Source organism: Halyomorpha halys, unplaced genomic scaffold (assembly GCF_000696795.3).
Source record: "Halyomorpha halys isolate HHAL.00 unplaced genomic scaffold, Hhal_1.1 Scaffold98.1, whole genome shotgun sequence".
NCBI lineage: Eukaryota > Metazoa > Arthropoda > Insecta > Hemiptera > Pentatomidae > Halyomorpha > Halyomorpha halys.
This window is the reverse complement of record NW_027107309.1, coordinates 1,542,063-1,558,192: the sequence shown is the minus strand read 5'-3', so window position 1 is coordinate 1,558,192 and position 16,130 is coordinate 1,542,063. Positions and strand designations below refer to the sequence as shown.

Genomic DNA, 16,130 nt, shown 5'->3' with positions numbered 1-16,130 from the left:
TATTAAATTATTGAATCCAAATATCGATATTTCACTTTAAATTTGTCTAGTACTTTTAAACAAAATATCGATATTTTAATAAAATAATATTAGAATACTGTATAAAATAATATCGAAATATTGTTGCTAACGTTAGAAATAAAAAATTATCGGAATATTGTTGCTAACGTTAGAAATAAAAAATTATCGAAATGAATATGACATTATTAACATTAAATATCAAAATACTATAATTAACATTTTCTTGCATTAGCAAATATTGATATTTCGCTTAAATAATATGAATATATGACCCTATACATTTTTAGACAACTATTAAGGTGCGACCTTTTTTTTTTTTTAGAAACCGATATTCCGATATTATCAGAGGGAAATATCGATATTCCGATATTATCGGTTACTGAATATCGATATCAAAATATCGGATATCGGAGACAAAATATCGATATTTCGATAATATCGATATCGATATCCCATCCCTACTGTGTAGTCTCTACCCTTTGTCTATTTTTAATTTAGTCTAATAAAAAAATAAGGAATCAAGCTTTAACAATTTTTACAATTGAATGATAATTATTTATATTATTTTATTATAATGATGTATAAATCCGATTTCATGTCTCCATTGACCATTCTGGCCTATAAGAAATAAAAAACCGAACATACCAATAACATTTTTAAAATAACTAAAACAATTGAGATTTGTAAATACAAATAAATTATTGGCTAAATGAATAAATATGATAATGGGTTGAGGATGAGGAAGAGAGTGTGATTAAAACCGTTCTAAAGAAGGTCCCGACAATCAATTTGATAAAATTTAACCATATATTTTTTGCTTGTATCATAGTTCCGATAAACTCAAAATGTCCCCATTAATTTAGATGTGTTCCCGGTGTTTTATGATTTCCTTTTAGTAAAAATAAATAAACAAATAAACTGTACTCTTCTCCCGTTAGATATTTACATCATTAAATGATTGTTTGTATGTAATACGAAATAGTATTTCTTTGTCTTTCATACCAGTAATATTGCCGCATGAACATTAATTTCTTTAATTTTTTTCCGTACTGTTCTCTTTCCTAGTAATCTCATCGTCTGTTATTTTCAAATGTTTTGTTTCCTCTCTCATTTGCTTTGCATTTCCTCCTACGGTTTTTTATTCACGGATTCTGTCAAAGAGTTTCTTGTTTAGTCTCCTTTGGTCCATTCTCATCATGTGCCCGTAGAATCTCAGTCTTCTAATTCTTATTTCGGTTTCCAGGAAATTTATCTCCCTGTAGATAAAATATAATTTTTTTTGTTTTCTATTTCGAGAACTATTTAGCCTTTATTTTATAAATTTTACATCTATAACCGAACACTGTCGACGTCTATCTTCAGAGGCCTATTATAAAAAATAGTTACAAAGTATTTTATAACATTAATAAAGTTTAAAAGTATAGCCAAATCTTCTTTTTGATTTTTTTGTTACTATAGTTATCTTTCTAGCCTTCAATACAATTGATTAAATTGACATTTAGTTTATGAACAATTGTAGCTAAAACATACTTACAAATAATAATAAAAATTTACATTTTTAAATCATTGCATTACTCACCATGTTACCGTTTTCTTTTTTTGATATTAGTTACAGCTTAATATTTTTTTTTAATTTTTGATGATACTGTTAATTGATATTTTGGAAATTTATTTTACTGATTATATTTTTTCTGCGTTCGGTCACCTTTTCTATAAGTGTCTTATAGTTTGCCATTTACCTTATGCTTCCTCTGATGTGTGTTGCATCTAAATTTTTATTTGTTTTATTTCTTTACTATTTGAACCAGGTTAGAACTAGTTTGACCATGATGAGGATTCTTTTTATACGAGTCCAGGGACTTGACATATGGACCATATAAATATTTTTCTTTTATTGTTTTGGTTTACAACAACACCTATATATAATTTAATTAAACATGGACCCTCTACAAAATAGTAAATTATTTCTTATATTCTTTTAACAATGAAGTAAATTTTATTGATTAGGAAGATTTAACCTTTATCAGAAATTAAGTTATATTATGATGATAGAAATGAAAATATCTTAATTACATTTGCTTTCCAATGGTATGATCTAATTTGTGAAATGCTCTTAATTTCGAAAAGATGTTGAGTTAAGGAGCAGAAAAAACATGTCCTAGTTAAAGTACCCAGTTTTTTTTTCTTTCTCTCTATTCAAACAACTACTGTAAAATTCCCAAGGTTATGCCTCGAAAATTCATTGCGTGTGATTCTACGAGCCTTTCTGAAAATTTTTCATCATTGCTTGTTTAATTTGCTATGGTTGGTATGATCGTCTTTAGAAGAAGCTACATTGTTATAATAATTGGTTGCTACCTTGGAATAAATTCATTGGGAACAAAATGTTTTTTTAATTATTTAAAACCAGATCGGCCTGGTGAGCTTTACATGGTTAATGTAAGAGGTAAGAGTTTTTTTTTAATAACAATTGATTATTGTTGGAGATATAGTCTCATACAAAAAACATTCCTAACTTTATTCTACGTAGCAAAAAATATAAGAAAAAATATAAAATAAATAGATTGAAATAATGATTATTAATAAAAGATAAAAGTAAAGTTAATAAAATAAAAATGACATTTATGGATTTAAAAAAATAAATAGTTGACTTCTAATGGGAAAAAAAGAAAGTTTATTTATGACAAAAGAAGAAGATGAAAAAAAATTAAATTAAAATAAAATTTTAGAGTGACAATATCATAACTGATAAATATAAAACTTATAACAGGACTTCCTGCAGCAACAAAGGCTTCATTCTTCAGGTTGTGGTTGCGTTTCCCAAGTTGTAGGTAACTACTCCTTTAACTGTCGGTAACTGGGAATGAAACTTCATGAACCGGGAACAAAAGTTGAAAAAATATCAGTTGAAGTAGAGAAAATTTGAATTTGTATTGAAACAAAAAAGCAACGTGTATTTCTTGGGAAATCTCTACAATGCATTTAGATAAGAAGCTAAGGTTGATGGAATTTATTTCCATATTTGGTAAACTATTACTACGCCGATTACAGATATATTACTCCAGGAAAATTGTATAATGCGATTTGGGTTTTGATTGTTTTTGTTTTTTACTTCATTGTTTCAAGATTTCAGATTTTTTCATGTAATCCAACTGATTTATAATTATATATCTTAATAAATAATAATTATAATAGAAAAAAATAAAATAGTTCTTAAATAAATAAGTATGATATAAATCGATGGCACTGACAGGGAGAAGAAACTACCCCCGTTGTAGAATGGGAACCGCTCCATCAGACGGCAACAATAGTGACACCCACGTATAATGGGGCTGTTCCTAAGGCCGGGGCTGTAAGGGCATTGTGCCGCTAACTGGCTATAAAGGTAACTCTGTCGGCAAGAGAACATTTTCGTGTAGCCCCAGAGTTAGGTGTAGCATGCAACTTAGCTCTGATAAGTTCTCAACTGTCAAGATGACGTTTAAGAAACTATAATAGTTTCTTAACTCGCAAGAACACGGTGAACAAAATTATACTCATAATCACTACCTTCAAATGTGAAGTTCTCCGATAATTATCGCCTTAAAATGTGAAGGTCTATGTATAATTATTACCTTGAAATGTGAAGTTCTAAGTATAATTATTGCCTTGAAGTGTGAAATTCAACGTATAATCATTACCTTGAAATGTGAAGTTCAACGTATAATTATTGTTTTGAAATGTGAAGTTCTTCATATATCGTTGAAATTTTAGGTTTTATGTATAATTTTTACCTTGAAATTTGAAGTTCTATGTATAATTATTACCTTGAAATGTGAAGTTCTATGTATAATTATTGTGTTGAAGTGTGAAATTCAACGTATAATCACTGCCTTCAAATGTGAAATTCTTCATATATCCTTGAAATGTTAATTTTATGTATAATTTTTACCTTGAAATTTGAAGTTCTATTTATAATCATTACCTTGAAATTATAATTTCTTAGAAACAAATAAAGGCTGCAGTGGAAGAAAATATTAAGATTTGAGATTTTTTCAGATTGGTCCAAAACTCAATTGACATCCTCCTTTTTTTAAATGAAAGTAATTTTTTTTAAAAATATACCATATTTATTAAAATTTACAATTTTACATTATAATACAGTCAGTAAATTTTATATCAGTTATAATGGAGTGATACAGGTGTGTAGAGAATTACCCATTGGTAGCACTCTATTGGCGTCTTTACACCAGCAGGTCTCGTGTCCATCTTCTTTTTAGGCGGCTCGGAGGATTGTCAGGAACGGAAGAGGATGCAAGGTTAGAAACTAGTGGGTTTGGGAGGTTAGGGAGTTTATAATGTTGTAAGTCGACTTTGTAACCTCTTCCAGTTCTTCTCCACCTTTTCTAACTCTGGAATTTTCAATTTAAAGAGATATTTTAGATGGTTTAGTGCGTTGGCGGAGTAATACAGGAGGTTTCAAAATCGACTGCTAAATGACTTTTGTTCACGTTGAAAAGACCCAAGAAGGCAACTTTCATTTCTAAATAGTCAAAACTCGTGAAAAAAAACTCCAGGTGTCAATCGAGTCTTGAACTCCCTGTACATTGACCGCAGAATTGAGCATTTGACCTGGACCGTCTGGAATTCTCTTCGCATCTCTGTTCGCTAATCCTTATCTCCTTTAATCAACACCTATTCCTTCACTTACTGCATAACCAAACCTATGCATCTATACGAACAATTTATTTAGCTATAAATTGATTACGATTATTAATTGTAATTTAACTTAATGTTTTAATGTAATTTTAACCTGCATACTGAGGTGTCAGACAATTCATCCTGATATTTAACCGTGTATTTATTCTTAGGGAACATTTGTCCCAGAGTAAAATAATTCTTTGCTATGGAAATACCAATTGTGTAAAAAGAAGTAGGAAACTTTTTGAATACTTTGGCTAATCAGAAATCATATAGATTGATAGAGAAGTAATTTAAAGTAATTAAAGAGAAGAAAATACAGACAAGAGAGTAATTTAGATTCATCGGCTGAAGAAATTTAATTGTAGGAATTGTATTTTTGTTAAAACATACTATTCTTAGTTTTAATCATATTGAATTAGTTCTTATTATATTATACCTAATATTCATGTAAAATTAATAATAAATAAATATTTCTTAACTTAAATTTAAATATCCAGTACTTATTGTAACCCACACATATACTTTGGGAATTAAACATTTTCATTCCTATATTAATTTAAGCATTTAAGTTCTTGAAACTACCTTATATAAGATTATATTTATCATGAATTCTATTGAAATACATATAAAGAAGGATAAATATCCCACTCTGGGCCGTCCTAATTTTAATGTTCTGGGACTTACATGGGCTTGATTAAATACCTTAATGATAATGACTTTTTTTTTAATACTTCATTTCATTATATATAGTGTTTCATTGTGCTATAATATTACAATTTTGGGGGGGGCGTCTGTAGCTCAGGTGGTTAGGCGTAGGTCTATTAATCTGAGATCTGTCGGTAGCGCCAGTTAGAATCCAGTCTGGTACATTGACTTTTGTCATTGATTGGTGGTCCAACAAAATGAAAAACTGGACTACTCCCCACCATGGTAAGAATAGCTTGATTACCAGTAGATAACCCCCGTATATCAAAAGGCTCTATAGGACTCCAATGGGAGTCTTGGGCCGACGAAAGGGAAAACAAAATCGCAATTATAAAATTGGAATATTCCATGATCTATCTTAAAAAACAAAAACTATTATTGAAATGAGACTTCTCACTTTTCCACTGCAGATAGCTAAAAGATTGATCATATTTAAAAGTTGCACACTCTTGATTATAGTAAGACCGCCTCTTTGCTTGGTGTAGCACACGTAAGTGGCTGAGATACAAAGATAGGGCAGGAATCTTGTTAGGGGTTCCTTCCTCTTTAATAAACATACTGGCTAAATCAAGCCGGTGATGTTTTATCACAAATGTGTGCAAAGCTTCCTTTAATTAAAAATTTGTTTTTATAAAATTTGGAACTGTCTATTGGATTTTGGAAAAAGAGATCAATCTTTTACAAATATATATATAAGAATTTTTTTCTGATGTAAACAGGAGCGTCTTAACTTATTAGCAGGTGGTATGTTATTCATTATTCTGTTATATCAGCCTGCTATCGCCTTATGGTTTGGAAGGGCACACCCTACCCTTATAAAGTGAGTATTCTTGTTGGAGAATTTTTTTTCTTCAAAAATAATGAAATAAAAAAAAAAGTTTTTATATCTACATTTTAAAATGTACTTGTGTACAAAACATTCTCTGTTCTTGACAAAAAAACTTTCAAAAACTCCTTCATATATCACCTGGACGCAAATGCTCTTCAAGTCGCAAGTGCTCTTTTTAGAGCAATTGGTCTAGAAAAAAAATTTTCCTAATTTCCTAAATGACGAGATTCTTTATATATTATTAATTTTATTTATATTTGTACGTTTTACGGATTTTTTTTTTGTGGGACAAAAAAGTTGGTACTGCTCATCAAATAACCTATATTTCTAATGGAAGGTATAAAATCGAAAATCCGTGTTATGATTAGAAGTTAAAAGTTTGGGGTTGACCTCAGGATGGTACAAGCTTGAAGGGGTTCAGATATGGAGTTGTTGACAGCCTGGGATAAAAGGGCCGACGTTGAGGAGCCATGTAAGTTGAGTTAAAGAGGTGACCTCTGAGGAGCGAGGAGGGGGAGTGAACTTGCCAACAAACTTCATACATCAAAGGCCGTCTTAATTCTCACCACTTCCATCATATCTCTCATTAACCAGTTCACCTCTTACTCAGCTTCGGAAAAGATTCAAAGGAAGTTATATTAAATTGGGGATATTTTAATGTATATATTATCCGTGATAAAACGTGTATATTAACTATTTTTCACTTTATCCTGACGATAATTTACACAATTTCAAATATATTTTATAATGATGTAAGAAATTAAAAGTTAATGTTGATTAATTCTTTATTATGACTTGGAGGAGTTAAGATACATAACTATTAGAATATTACAAAAATTTATAATTTTTGATTTATATGAAAATTCATATTTAGGGGTTTAAAAAACTCTAAAAACTGGATTTTTCGTTTGTATATTTACTTTACTGGAAGGAACTTTCCCTTTTTAAATTTTCATTTTCTTAAGCTCATTAAATAAAATAAACACTCTTTTGTTCCTATTCTCCTCGAAGAAACAAATATATTGTTCTATAATAATAATTAAATTGATGTAGAGCAAAGGCTACGATAACAAAAAAATATCTAAAATTATGCAAAATATTTATTTCATTGCTCCTAGGACGCATTGACGTGAACCCTCTCGGACACGTATCTAATATTTTTCGACCTAGTTTCCGAAAAATAAAAGTTTCATTGGAAACGATCCCAGTCAGTATGGCATATTCTATAATTCATACAATTCATACATGTACTTAGTATTAATAATTAATATAGTATTCTATTTTTTAAATATCATTAGCAATAACCAACTTCCAATTTTCGTTAAATGTTACGACAACAAATTTACTTTAGTGCAACCTGAATGATAACCTATTAATGTGCCCACAGATAGCAGTAGGTTAATCTTAGTTCTAAATTTAATAAAATAGATTATATATATTTATTGTTATATAATATATTAATAGGAATATGAATAACTTGTCTACATAAGAGTAATAATGATATCAAACAATAATATGTCAGAAATTAACAGTAATAGATAAAGCTGTGGCCCTGGCAAACCAGTAACAAGTCGTTCTTATTTTTCTTTCGCGTGTCTTCTAACTTACTGAACAGATTTAGTTCTTTTTTCAAATGTTTCTGCCATTAAATAGTCCTCTTTCCTCACTATCTTGTTCTTCCACGTTAACACAATTTTGTTAGCTGTTCAACTCTTCACATATTAGTAGTCTTTATATTTTGAGACTTAATATCATACTGTATTTTATATTTAACGTTAGATATTAATTTTTATTTATTACATATAGCTCGTGAACGTATACTTGCAACCGATCTAGCGATTCTTTACACAGAGAGACTTATTTCTTGTTCTCCTCCCCTAACCTCAATGATTGTCGAAGTTTGTTCACTGCGTCGTAAGAGATGTCTTTAATCTTATATTTAGAAAATTTCTTTAACTTTCTAACCTTCACTAGCTCAATTTTCAGAGTGAATTCCAAATGGAATGGGGTATTTTTATTTATATAATCGAATTTTAAGACAAATTCATGTTTTAATTTCATTTCGACCATAGCTTTTAAAAAATATTCACTCTATCGTAATATGAGTAATATACTCGTAATTATATTCAGAAACTTAGAAACTACAATGAATGAATGATTTCTTCCACTTCTATTAACTTATTTTCTTTCTTTCTTACACAATTTATTTTGTGACAATTACTTTTCAGTCCCCTATGAAATTCTCTATTTTAGGGAGACCTTAATTTGAAAACGTAATCAAGAGATTATATGATATCGACTAGTATTACCCTTTTTATTTATTGCTAAATCTAACGTTAATAATTTTTTTTAGTACTAAATATTTACTTTCAGCCTTTCAGCCTAACTATGCCTTTTGGATATATTTTTTTTTGTGGACTCTACTGTAGATCTTTGGCCTCCCAAACCAGACTTCTCTAGGCCTGCCTATCTTGGGCTACTGCTTTCCAGCTGGTGCTTGCCTTCCCACATGGTCTCTTGCTTTTTGCACTGGCATTTATTGTTGGGTAGAGGCGTCCTGATGGATTGCATCGCGCCACATGTCCCGCCTATCTTAACCTCCTTGCCTTCATATCTTGAGATATTGACTGACCAGCATCTGCTAGCAATTTACAGTTAGTTCTTCTCCATGTGACGAACTCTCTGATCTTAGTTCGCTCCTGTAATTGCTCGGAGGATTTTCCGTTAAAATCTCTCAATTCTGATTTCTAGGGTACTTGTTTGACCCTAGGTCTTGCGGCCGTACTTCAGAGCTGGCTTTAAAATGTCATTGTACACCCTTAGCTCCAGATTTTTAGAGATTTTTCGGGATTTCAGTATTCTTGACAGAGAAGAATGTTCTGTTCGCGCTAGTTATACGCTGATTTATCTTAGTCTGTTGATCATTTATTGATGTTATTGTGGAGCCGAGGTATTTGAAACTGTCTACTTTCGGAAAAGATCTGCCCGCCTCGCATACCATGTTATTAGAGTGGATTTTTGGATATATTGCAGTAAATGTATACGGATTATGTTACTAGGCTTGGTAGAGTAAGAGGCTTCTCTCTTACAGAAATGCGAGAAATGAAGAGTGTCAGCGAGAGCTGGATAAAATAAAAGGCTGAACCTCCACTCCTTGTGGTAACTTGGGGGTACGTGAAGAAGAAGAAAAAACTGCATTATTTTATTGGTATAATGACCACTTGAAATAAAAGGCTTTCAAATTATTAAACCGAAAAAACATAGTCCTCTTTCTCTACTTCCATTAACAAAATGATTTTTCATTTTTAAATAGTATTCTAATTTGTTCTTATTCGAGTAAATAAACACAAGTCATATAAACTCTTATTATAAATTAAAATATTCTGGCTTCATTGAATGCTCCTCAAAACTAATTTTCTCATTTTATGTAATCCTTTTAAGTATTTAATAACTGAGAAACTGAACTCCATATCTAGAAGCAATTTATTTTCTTGCTTATTTTTCGTTAGATGTAACTTTATATTAGTGCCCTAAGGGTCAAAGTTTTTCCGAAATGCTTGATTAGAAGGGCTTTGTCTGTATACTTCCTTCATCGGCTTTGGGCATTAGCGCGGGTTTAGTTAAGAAGCGCTTGATTCGACCTTTGAAGCATTTTTAATAATCTTGCTTTTCCTATTACTATATTTTCCCGTATTACTATTATTAATTATAAGTTTTTTAAATTATTTTCAATCATAACAATAAAACTAAGTATTTTGGGGAAATAACAGTCCATTTAAAATTGTAGTAGACAAAATTTTGTTAACAATGGGTACATAGGGTTTTATTTTCGGGAATTTTGCGACACACAGTATAGTTTTATGTTTGGCAGAAATACCTAAAGTAAAACTAGGTTTTGAAAGCCCTATTTAGATGTTTTCTGTACTTCAATTGTTGGAGCATAATGTCTTCCTACAATTTTTTGAAAATACCATGTCCAAACCCCTACGGAGAATCTATAAATGTAGGTAGTCCAATAATAGTTGAATTAAAGCTTAGAATTTATTTTCTGTGCCTTTATTTTCTGTTATAACAAATTTAAATTTTATATATATTTACCTCCTAGATGGAAGATAATAAAATGCCTTGAATTCGTCCAATTATTCAAGTTGTTATGAACATGTAAGGCAAACATTATTGGATTTGATGTTATCAATTTGATATAAAGAGGAAGAAAGATTGGCAAATCTTTCGAAAAATCCGAGACAAAAGTAATATGAGCTAAATTCGTGAGATCCAAATAATAATACACATTAATGAAACCAGTCAACGACCATAAAAAATTATCTAGTCAAAAAAGTAATTATATATATTTTTTTTCTCAGAACTCAAAATTGTACAATCTGCAGAATTTTCGCCAGGAAAGTGGGTTTTGGCCTTTTCGTGTAAAACGTTAAGAGTGTGCTATAAAATCTCGAATATTCTAAAAGATGGTTTCAAGATAAAAGTATGGAGTTTCTTTCTCAACGTTTTTCATGATTTTTTCCGAATTTCAGTTTTTCTACCAAGCAACTCCAGAACAAAAAATGGAAAAAAAATACAATTTACAAGGAGTAAATATTTTAAGTTTTTTGCTTTAACATGGAAATTAAGCACTTCTTCAAATTCAACAAAAAAATCAAAGCAGTCTAAATTTTCTAATAAATTTTGGTATTTATTTCCAATAGTTTACCTCTAGGAGAATTCTCACAATAGATGTTTCCTTCTTATCTTTTATTCATTTGAAATATAAGCGATATCATGTTAGTTCGAATAAACCATGTAATCTTATCAATAAAATCTATTCAACATACATAATTGGTGCAGCGGACTACGAATTTTTGATGCGAACCCACTGTGCTTTAGAAGCTAACCTTAGAATGAGTGAGGCTTGATCGAAGTTGAGATTCGGCAGTTCAAAATGAAGAACTCTTCTTTCTACACGTCATTCATCAAAATCCATCGCTCCTGAGTGCCGGAAAATAGATCGATACTACCGTATTATATATATATATATATATATGTACTGTTCTATTTATACGCTAGAACGTGCTTAAGAAAGGCCTTTTCGGTTCTCAGTGAATAAAAATAAAATTCACTCCTAACTGTCTTATCCAAATGCCAAGTCTGAAACTGACTATTTTATAAATTCTAGGTAAGTCTTGGTCAAACTTAACATTTACATCTAAATTTGGATAGGTTTGAGTTTTATCTACGAAAAATGCTTAGTTTCCAATTTATAAGCAAAAACTGAAAACACTTAAGTTGTTTTGTTTTTTTCTATTTATTTTATTTTATTTATTTATTTTTTTGTGTGAAGAACTTGTATGGTTGATTAAGAAAAATTGAAATGTGAGATTTAGTATTGATAAATGTTACAAAAAAATATTTTTTATCTAGTTCTAGTCGTTACTGTTAAGTCGGTTTTAAATTTATTGGTTAATGTTTTAATTTTTAAAATTTCATTGTAATAAGTATTCTGTTTTTTGCGTTTCAGGTAAGATTCATTTCCATCTCATTGCAAACAGTGAGTAATATTATTCATTACAATTATAGAAAAACTTAATAATTTAAAAGCATTATGAGGATTTACTAACCATAATCGACATTTTGAGATTCTACAATTTTTTTAAATACATTTCCAAGAACTTTGTTTATCTCACATAATTCTCTAATCTCGTTTGTATCTTGTTCGTGTATCTTTATGAATCAGCCTCCGAACTCGGACTGTAATTGTGTTTTTTATGGTGTAATATATTACACTAAGATTTGTGTTGCATATTACTGTAATATATATTATAAAAAATCTAATCCTTTTTGACGGTTAGTGAAGTAGTGGAGAAACTTGATGCCTTTCTTCCTGCCTTACTTTTCAGTCATAAACCTTCTTCAATACGGATCAGGTTTCTGTTATTTGTAGTAATATTCCTAATTTTTCTGTATTTTCCAAGTTTTCCCCGCAGCCTTACACCATCAGGAAGCCGCCCAAGAACATCCTTGGCCTCACCAGCTAGAGGAACAACTTCCGCAACATCTTCTAGCAAACTCGAGATTACAGCTTGAAACCAGCCATTAATGCAATGACTCAGCAGATAGCCAACTTCATGAGTGCCTGAAAGACTGCGATCTGGCCCGACCAACAGCGGAGGACTCACGAGGATCATCGTTAGCTCTGGAGATTTAGTGAGGACATTCACCACGAAAAGAAGAACAGTATACCTAACTTCCGAGACCAACCTGTTGACACCTGGGGTACAGGCCGAACTCCTGGCCACAAGTCACAAGAGGTGATTCGACAGAGAACTATCGCCCGAACAGCCTCCTATGGCATATAAGCCAAATATTTGAGCGACTAAGTCACTATCATATGACGCAGCACTGCAGTGAGGAGATCATGTCACCGGAGCAGACTGGGTTTCAGAGAGGAGTAGCCTACGAACAACACTTGATCTAGCTACAGGAGTCCACCTTAGAGCATAGGCGGAAGAACAGAGCCACTGCCTTCATCTCTCTGAACTGCAGCGGAGCCTTTGAGAGTGTAGCACAAATAAGAAATACAGGTTTCCCGCCACTCTATGCCTTCTTAGCGGATGATCATTTGTCGTCGGAGTTGGCGAGGACTACTCCACCCCGATTCCCACTCCATGCAGAGTGTCATAACGCTCAGTACTGGGTCCAATCCTATTTTTTGTCTTCATGACACCTGTCGTCGCGTTGGAGCACAATGAAGCAGTGGTAGCAGCCCATGCGGACGACAACGGTATCTACGCATCCAGCGGTAGACCTCGTCGGGCACTCGAACTAGCCCAACAGCATCATAGATGCCCTTAAGGACATAAGCATTCGGGTAAACCTGGCGAAGACGGACACCATTGTAATGCCTTATCAAATAGGGAAGTAGAAAAACCTACCTAAATCCTTTACGAAGGAGGATGAAGTAAGGGGCGTGTCAAACTCCACCCTTTACCTTGGCATGACACTGGATAGGCACCTTAACTGCTCTAATCACGTGAGAGAAAGGCTGAAGATTACCAAACAGAAATCACATAGGCTGTATCACCTGCTCATGTCACCACAGCTGTCTCTTTGACTGAAGCTGCAGATATATAAGGGTATTATTCAGCCGACACTGCTCTACTGCGGCACCATTTCAAAACAACAGTACACTCCAGAACTACCAGAACTCGATCCTTCGGCGGATTGTCGAGGCATCATGTAATTTTATTTTATAACAATTTCACTTCCTGAAATAACGTTTTAGATATGATTGTATATTATCGGGTTTTTATCCATCAACAGTATCATGCTTGTATGTTATTTTATATTATTAACGAATACTTTATTATAAGTATCTGTGTATATATATTTATTTTTAAAAAAAATCATGTAAATGTAAAATTATGCAGACAAAGAAATAGGGTGATACAAAATATCACAAAAAAAAAATTAACCTGAAATAGTGAAGTGTTTAACGCTATAAAATTGTACGTAAATAATTAATAAAAAATGTAATTTGTTAAAAAAAATGAAATCTTAACTTACCTTTGATAGACGAGAAACCGAACGGTGGATAAGGAAGTCCGAAATGTCGTTTCAAGAAGTTAAAAAAAATTGAGACATGGTTTTATTATACTTTTACAAATTATTATCAAATTTAAATTAAATTAACGCAATTAATTTTTTTCTTTTTATCAAGACTATTGGAAGTATCTATTGTGAATTTTACTGTAAGTTGTCTTGTACGTTATTATTCAACTGCAAAAAAAATACTGAAAATTGAATATTTGAGATGTATAGAAATTCTGAAGAAAATGTGAGTTAAGTCTGGTACTCCCAATCAAATGTCTCTTTGAAAGTAGCAGCTCAAAAAATAAAATAATCCTCGTCTGATATTGATGGAGTGGGAAGGTAGTGGGCTATTCGACACTCTCTCCTTTCCCATTTTGCCGTTTAAATCATGGCGTACCTTATTTGTAGCCCGCCTGATGTGAAAGTGTTATTAATTTTTTTCATTTGCCAGCCGCTGCGTCCTGATGCTGCTTCCGCCTCTTCAGTCTCTGAATTAATTAGCTCTTATTGTTTTAGAGGACCGACGAAAAAACATTCTTTTTAATGACCAAAGTCCAAGGTTTTATGTTATGATTTTTATTTTCTTCAACTTCACACCTTGTTGCTTCTGACAAGAGGATCATAAAACGATTGGTAGATGGAAACAAAAATTGATGTTATGGGTAGTGATTAACGGTTTATCTTAGTCGATTAAGTAGACTCCATTATTTTTTAAGAATGTTCTAATATTCAATTTCGAAAATGTTTTATAACTAAGGGGTCTATAGCAATCAGGAGGCAGATCCATTGTTGGCTTATTGTCAGTTCAGTTCCGGTTCCTAATTAAAGAAATAAAAACAAAATTGCTCTTTCTCAAGAATCAAAAAGTAATCAGTAGTAACCTCCGGTTTGTAGTCAATATTTTTTTCTAGATGGGACGTCTCGATTTGCGTACGTAATACAAAAATAATCTGATACGCCAAAACAGCCAACAAATCTTAGTATAACTTTAAATAATTAGTCATAAACCCCTATCGATACAAAGCGCACTGAGCTGTGGGAAGACTGTATTTTGTCTTCAACAATATTATATTCTCTTACAATTTATATATATTTTTGTAATAATTCTTTATTTCTTTTTGTTTTTTCAATATAAAAATCATCCACAAAGACCTCAATGTTCCATTTGTAACCGATCTAGCCCGAACCAGATATCAATCCTTCCATTACAAATTCCCTAACCACTCAAACCCATTGGTTTCTAATCTTGCTTTCTCTTTTGTTCCGGACAATCCTCTGAGGCGTCTGAAAAGAAGATGGCCTCGAGACCTTATATTGTAAAAATGTTTTTAGAGTGCTACCAATGGGTAGTTTCTCTACATGCTTGTACCATACTATTTTGATTTCCTCAAATTTACTTGATGTAAATGTACAGTTGTAAATATCATTAAATAAATTAAAAAAAAAAAAAGTTTGTTCAATATTGAGTCTATAGAGCAATAAGGTGGTAGCTCTAATTTTTAAGCTGCTTTCTCCACTCTGAGAAGAGGCGGATTCCAGATGAGTCTGTTAGATTTATTAATGAAATAATATATTTATTTAAAAAACTGAAATATTTCAAAAACTGTATTCCCAAAACATTTTGCAATAATTTATCTAATTTTTAAAATGCCTCCTTAGTTCTGTTCTCCCTCAATAATTCCTAGTTGTTTCACATTTACATTAAATAATTGAAGTTTCGGTTCCGATATTTGTCTATATTTCTTCAAAATATTATTTTACTCTATATTGTAAAACGATTTGATCAAATATCCCTAAATACTTCATTTGATATTGGCAAATGAGCGGCGGATGAATAGAAGTTAGCATAAACATTCCGGGGCCTCTCTCCTCCTTTAAAGTAATTTATTTAAAGGGAATAATAATAAACAATGTTTATTCTATGTTTTAGAGTTTATAATAGTTTCCAAAACTTTCAAGTTCAAATACAAATCGATATTTGAAAACATTTAATGTTATCGAACAGTGTTATAACGAAGGTATCAAAGTTCCATTTTACTACTTTATTTACTTTCATGAGCTGAATAAGAAAAAAAATTATTACCAATTGTATTCGCCCACCTGACCCACCCCAGTACCTCTGTTAGGCGAATTGGCTTATCTTAATTTGAAAACATTTACTAATATCCAGTTGTGATGGTTCGGCTAGGTTAATTATGATAAACCGCAGAAACTTTGAATTAGGAGTCTTTCTGATACAAGGCCTCATATTGTTTAATCCAAAATGTATCATTTTCTTAAAGGTTATTCAAACCTTTTTCCTTGA

At 31.5% G+C, this 16,130-nt stretch overlaps 1 protein-coding gene across 5 annotated transcripts in view; it reads left to right on the top strand.

The window, feature by feature from the left end:
- The window catches only part of LOC106677413 (dipeptidase 1), a 485,353-nt gene that overhangs the window by 167,845 nt on the left and 301,378 nt on the right, over positions 1-16,130 (top strand). The window lies entirely within an intron of this gene.